Genomic DNA, 7,315 nt, shown 5'->3' with positions numbered 1-7,315 from the left:
TGTCTAGGCCTATCAAGGCCGCCATGCAACCCTTGCGCCTGGTTATCAGGGCTCATGAGGAAGCCATCCAGTTCTACATTACCTCTGGCTTGCATTTCCCCATGGTCTTGGGCTTGGCTTGGCTTCGGGCATACGATCCACAGATCTACTGGTCCCAGAACCTTGTCACTTTTCTAGCCTTGCAATGTGTGGACCACACCCGTCAAGTCTGTGCAGGCCAGTTGCTGAGTCCACCTGGGGTGTCCTTGCCTTCTGACATAGCAGATTTTGTAGACGTGTTCAGTGAACAAGAAGCAGACCAATTGCCACTGCACCAGCCATATGATTGCCCCATCGATTTCATTCCGGATGTAACCGCTCCCCATGGTTCATTTGTATTTGATGTCAGATCCGGAATTGGCTGCATTGTGGGATTTTTTGAACAAAAACCTAGCTTGGGGTTTTATCCGACACTCGTCTTCGCCACTGTCTGCCTCAGTCTTGTTCGTCAAAAAAAAGATCGGAGATTTGAGACTATGTTGTGACTATCATAAACTTAATTCTATCATGGTGTGCAAACGATTTCCTCTGCCTCTTATTCCTGAACTGTTGCAGCGGCTCAGAGAGGCTACAGTTTTCACGAAATTGGATCTGTGTGGAGCATATAATTTTGTCTGGATCCGGCCCGGGGATGAATGGAAGACAGCATTTGGCACCAGGTACGGGCATTTTGAGTATACGGTCATGCCTTTTGGGCTGACCAATGCCCCTGCCGTCTTCCAACATTTTATGAATGAAATCTTCCGGGACCTTTTGGACCAATTTCTCATTATTTATCTAGATGACATTCTAATTTACTCGTCCTCCCAGGAGAGTCATCGGCAGCACCTATGCCTGGTCCTACAACACCTCCATGAGAATCGCTTGTATGTGAAACTGGAGAAGTGCCAGTTTTGGCAGTCCACCATCGGGTTCCTGGGCATCGTATCTCTCCTGAAGGCATTGTAATGGAGCCGGGCAAGGTTGAGTCTTTGCGTAGTTGGCAACCTTCTTGGCAAGTGAATGATGTCCAGCAACTCCTCAGGTTTGCCAACTATTATTGGACCTTTATCCTTGGCTTTGCTTCCCTGACTATGTCCCTCACTCAGCTCCTTCAGAAGAAAGTTCCATTTCAATGGAGTGCCCCTGCACAACAAGTGTTCCAAGCCTTGAAGCAGGCCTTCATGAAAAAGCCCATCTTGAAGCATCCTGACCCCCACCATCCGTTTGTAGTGGAGGGGGATGCATCAGATATTGCTATTGGAGCAGTATTACTTCAGGTTCATGCCTCTGGCTGTACCCTCTTCCCTTGCATTTATTATTTGCAGAAACTTAATTCTTCCGAGTGCAATTATACCATTTGGGAGAAGGAGTTACTAGCCATTAAGGTGGCATTTGAGGCCTGAAGGCATCATTGAGAGTGGGCCAGGCATCAAATTGAAGTCTGGACGGACCATAGAAATTTGGAATTTTTGAAGCCTGCACAAAAATTGAACCAGCGCCAGATTCGGTGGTCCATCTTCTTTGCATGGTTCAATTTCTGCGTGACATACATCCCAAGTGCGCACAACCAAAGGGGAGATGCACTCTCACAGACCAGATTCCACCCCGGACAGTTTTGCCAGTAGAGTCCTTCTCCACGGTTCAGGAGCCTGTGGACTTACAGTCTCAGATAGGGGAAGCGCAGCGGCATGATGATTGGGTGGAACAATGGAAGGCAGAGGTGGGACCTGCCTCCCCATGGACATTAACTAATGAACTCTTGCGGTTCCGAGAAAGATTCTATCTGCCAGTGGGGCCATTTCGGGGATTTATTCTATCTCAGTGCCATGATAATCCTGCAGCGGGGCTCTTTGGCCTCTTCAAGACCTTGAACCTGGGCTCCGGTACTTTCTGGTGGCCTGGATTACAACATGACGTACAATCTTAGGTCACGTCTTGTGTACGGTGTAGGCAAACCATGTCAGCTATGGGAGGCCCCCCCCAGGGCTGCTCCAGTCATTGCCGACACCAAAGAGACCATGGGGTGTCATTTCTATGGACTTCTTGATGGACTTCTGGATTTACCACAGTGTTCGTAGCGGTAGTGTCAGCCTCTGCTTTGCTGCTTGCTTTTGGCTGCCATAGAAACAGGGAGGGGGGGAGAAAACATGGTATTTGGGAAGGGAAGCTTCAGCACAGGAGTGAATGAAAAAAGGAGTGGTTTTCTCACCATCTACTGCGCATGCTGCAGATAGTGGACTTGGCGCCAAGGCCAACCGTCCGGCATACCAACCTGATGATGGGTTTTGAAGCTGCAGCCCACATGACATCTGTGGGGTGTGTGGATTGGACTGGGGGATGGGGTTACTAGGGGGAGGGAGTTGGGTCACATATTGATATCTATGATTACGCGCACTTTTGCCTCAGATCTTGCTGTGCTTAGCTGCTATCTACTCATAACCAGTAAAAATTCTCTTAATTCTGAAATATGGAGTTGAGTGGTTTGTTTCTTGGTTACTGATGGAGGCTGCCCTGACAGTTAGACATGCTGACAAAAATGGTGCATTTTATCCCATGTCTGGGATTACTGACAGCCCTCACCACCACCCACATGTTTATCCAACATGTTTTCAGGCTGCACGGCCTATCTGACAGGGTCGTGTCAGACAGGGGAGCGCAATTTACAGCCCAATTGTAGAAAGGGCTGATGACAGCCTTGGATGTAAAAATCTGCTTGTCCTCGGCTCACCATCCAGAAACCGATGGAGGGACGGAGAAAGTGATCGGGATCTTGGAGCAGTACCTGTGCTGTTTTGTGAACCAGCAGCAAAATGATTGGGCAGACTACCTGGCAGTGGCGGAGTTTGTGTTCAATAACTCACAGCACACATCCACGCAAATGACACCCTTCTTGGCCAATGTAGGGTATCATCCTCAGTTCTTTCCCCTCACACCCATCGACTCACCAGTCCCCGCAGCTAAGGACTTTCTGTCGGAACCACAGGTGGTCCATCAAGTGGTGCGATGATATCTGGATAAAGCCAAGGAGGACTATAAGAGAGTCACGGACAGGTCTCGGCATGCGATGCTGGTGTTGACTGTGGGGGATCGAGTGTGGCTGTCCACTAGACACCTTCTGTCAGACTAGCCGGTCAAGAAGTTGGACCACCATTACATTGGCCCATTTCCTGTTGAGGCAGTCATCAATCCGGTCGCCTATCGCCTGACATTGCCACATTAGATGCAAGTCCACCTAGTCTTTCATCAATCTCTCCTTGTTCCTGAATGGCTGGCTTGTCCTCTTCACCAACCAATCATCCACAGCAGAACCTCATGATGATGAGGAGTATGAAGCTGCCAGTATCCAGGATTCCCAATGGCTGAAAGGACAGTTCCAATATCTGATTGAATGGAAGGGCTATGGGCCAGAAAATTTTACCTGGGAGAATGCGACCTCATGCATGCACCTGCTTTGGTGCAGGCCTTCCATGATCAATTCCCATCTAGGCCATGCCCTGAGAGTCAGACCCGTAGGAAGAACCCTGCGGTGAGGGATAGTGTTGTGGCCCAACTGTGGCCAGCTAAGCTTTTGGTGGAATCTGACAACGATGAACACTATGGGACTGTACTGGAAGCTGAGAAAGAGTGTTGGGAGTCAAAGCAAGGACTAGAGAGGGTGTTCGGAGTCAAAGTAAAGACTAGAGAGGCCTGTTGGCCACCAGGTGGCCTCTGAGTCAGGGAGCAGTGAAGAACAGAGGGAGGCTGTCCCTGACGTACGTATGCATAAGGCTGTGAGGAGGAGGGAGCAGCTTTGGAAAAAGAGTCACAGAAGGAAATAGGAACAGGTGGCTACTGATTGGCCCATCCCGGAGAGCTTATAGGTGGGGCGACGGGAGGGGAATTTTGGAGGAAACAACAATTTACTGATCCAGCCGTAGAGAAAGATTTTGTGAGTTCAAGCCTTGTTTCATAGAAATAGCTTTCTGGGTTCTCAGCCAAGGGGTTGCTTATCTCCCGCCTTAGTTGTGGCAGACAGCCAAGTCTGCATCCATATATGTTGTAGAGGCTTGGGGCAAAACATTTGCAATGTTATTTTTTTCAGAACAATCATATAAAAAGAATTCTACTGGATTATATCCAAAATTATCTTTTCAATTTGCAAGACCTAGATTAGCATTTGGACTTCTGCTTTTCCCCAACACTTGATGGGAAGGGGTAAGAAAAATACTCTTCCTCGAAACAGAATAGCAGAAGACACATTTTTTTCCAATAACAACAATGAATTCCTGATTGAGGATTGTAGAATCTGTAGGCAGAAATCATGTAGATTGTCACTCTGAATAACTGTAAATTTAACTTGGGGAAAAATAATTAAGGAGATGTGGCCTAATGCTTTCTGATAAGGCTCTGCTTTAGTGGATATAAAAACAAATATTTTGTATTTAATATTCTAGTACTGTTTGAGTTTAAGTCAAGTCATAGATATGCTGGTAGAAGAGAATCACGGCTACCTTTATTGACTATTAGACTACCCAGGAGGCAGTTGCAGAGCTGCTGGGATTTGCAAACTTTTGCAAACAGTTCATCCCCACATTTGCCCAGATAGTCATGGGTTTCATCCCACCAAGTTTCAGTAATTTCAACTATATCATATCTACCTTCATGTATTAGTAGTTCAAGTCCACTGTTTGTTCCCCAGACTTTGTGCATTTGTATATAGGCACTTGAGATCTTTATGTCTGACTCTGGGTATGCTTCCTATGTCTCCTATTTGGTGTTTGAGTCTGTCTTCCTTCCCATCCCTCCTTATACTGTATGATATGTGTATTAAGCTTTCAATAGACTTTAAAAACCACTTCCAAGCTAAAAATGTCATGTTCTAGTCCTGCAGAGATATCTGTCTCATCATCAAGCTCTCAGAGGCCAAATAGTCCCTTACCCAACAGGTTCAGGAAATCCTCACTTAACAACCACAATTAAGTTTGACTCTGACTCAATGAGAAAAATTGTACCTTATAATAGCCTTATTCACCTAAGGCTATTTTGTAATCATTTTCACAGATATGACTATATTTATTTCTTTTAAAAATAGTCTTGTAATACCTTAAACATTAACAAACTATTGTGGTATACTATATTTTTGTGGCAGAGCCAAATTTGAAACTTGACTACTCTACTCTAAAAACCCTATGAGTAACTGAGATACATTAAAAAATGCCGACATTATGAGAATTCTTGAAAAGGTCAGCTAAAACACACTTCCAGCCAGTGCCCCTGGAGGCTACATGTTCTACAATCAGATGCAGTTTTTATAATGGTTTTCTCCCCCAGGCAGCTCGTTCTTGTAACCGTGTCTGTGATGAGCCATAGAAACATTTCTCAGATTGCTATGGGATGTAAATCTTTTCGGGAATCACCCCCACACTTTATGAACATGATTGTATTATGAAGGCATAAATCCTGTGTCATTGCAGGATGAGGTCTGTGATACTATAGTTAAATGAATCAGTATAAACCCTTACCTATCGCCAAACATGATTGGAGTGAAATTGAATGAAAAGCCAAGAGTGGGAGATTCTGAACTGCCATTTATTCTGTTTCCTCACACCATAAATTGATCTGCTGGGCAATAAATCAGAGTGTTGGAGATGGCTGCAAGCTTCGTTGAGTCCAACTCCAGCCTCACTGTATGTGACACGACTCCTTAGATCAAAGGATTTAAAGTTGTGGTCTGTGGATGTGGGTGGAGGGAGACTTTGATAATTTTCCAGAAATGCAGCTTCTTAGCTTTTCTCTGCCACATACAATTGCAGTTTAGTGGTATATACAGTACTTCAACTCCATCACAAGATGGATGGATGGATGGATGGATGGATTCCAGAGGCCTGGTAATGCTATATACAATTGCAATGTGCTCCTTCAAATATGTTCTGGAATTCTTGAGACTGTTTAGAGGTTCTGTAGAACCTCAGCACAAACAAAGGAACGGCTTCATGATTGACTTTGTGATGGAACCATGCATTCCCTCCAAATGGTCAAGAGATGAATAGAAACAAATACTAAATAGAAATATAGAAGTAATAAACATCATACTGAAGTAGTTCCCGCTTCTGGGTGTTGGAGTCATGGAACAAAGATTGATAATTGTTCTGCCTCTCAAGTAAGGAAGATGTATACCTCTCAAATGTTGTCCAGATATTCTTTTTTGTGCTAGCTTTGACAATCAGTTCCATTATCAATCATAAATTCAGGTATACTGTATAAAGTACAATGGCCCAAGAGTTCTATTCCTGGTAGAAGGATTTAAACAATAGATCTACTAGTAACGGCCATGTAGCTGATGAATCTCAATAAAGATGAAACTGGTCATACACTGCCTCCTGGTGGTCTCTTGCACACCCCCATGCACCTTCCCTGTCCTCTCCCTGTAGTATGTCTTGTGCACTCCCTCACACCCCGTGTAACCTCCCTGATCTGCATTCTCTTACACCACTACTCCACCTCCCTGACACTCACCATGCCTCCTTCACACCCTCGCACACCCCTGTGAATTCTCCTTGAGCAGCACATACTCCTGTGCACCATCCCTAACCCACGTGGTGCTTCTCCCACATTCCCTTGCACCCTGTGCATTACTCCTTGTGTTGGATTTTGGACCCTTTTGGTAAGTTAGCCCATTTGAGGTATACTGATTTAAAAAATGTTGCCCTATGATGCATCATTTTGCCTAATTGAAGATTAGTAATAACCAAACAGACATGAACGTTCTAGTAATAGATAGATTGAGTTGAGTGTGACTTTACTTCCATTTAGATATCTATTGGTTTGCAATGCTTAATAATTTATATAGTGTCTTATATTCTAGTAAACCTTTTAGTTGGCTGGAACATTCATAGAAAAATTGCAACAATTCTCAGATGGTTAGTTGACATCCATTTTAATACACATAACCGTTGGTTCTGGTTATATTTTATTTCTATTCCATATTTATATGGAAGTTTGAATACAAAATTGAAGTTTAATTGCTTAAATGTCAGGACTTTTAAAAAATAATAATGCTTGAAAGCTTTTTTTTCTTTCAGAAGCTTTAAGACAGTCTTATCTCAGCTTTCATACCAGGAGGGGAAAGATTGTGTTAGGTATTCAGAGTAACCCAGTAAACTTCAGAGATACCCCAGAGCCCTCATTTTGCTTATAAAATATCATAGGGACTTCAGAAGCCATAAGATGGATATTTATATCAACACATAGCCTTTTTACCTAAGAATGATGTTCTGTTAAAGATCAGGCTATCCATGCCTCAGCATAAGAGGCT

This window comes from Natrix helvetica, assembly GCF_964273705.1.
Source record: "Natrix helvetica genome assembly, chromosome: 3".
Taxonomy (NCBI): Eukaryota; Metazoa; Chordata; class Lepidosauria; order Squamata; family Natricidae; genus Natrix; species Natrix helvetica.
Note: the sequence above shows the minus strand (reverse complement) of the source record.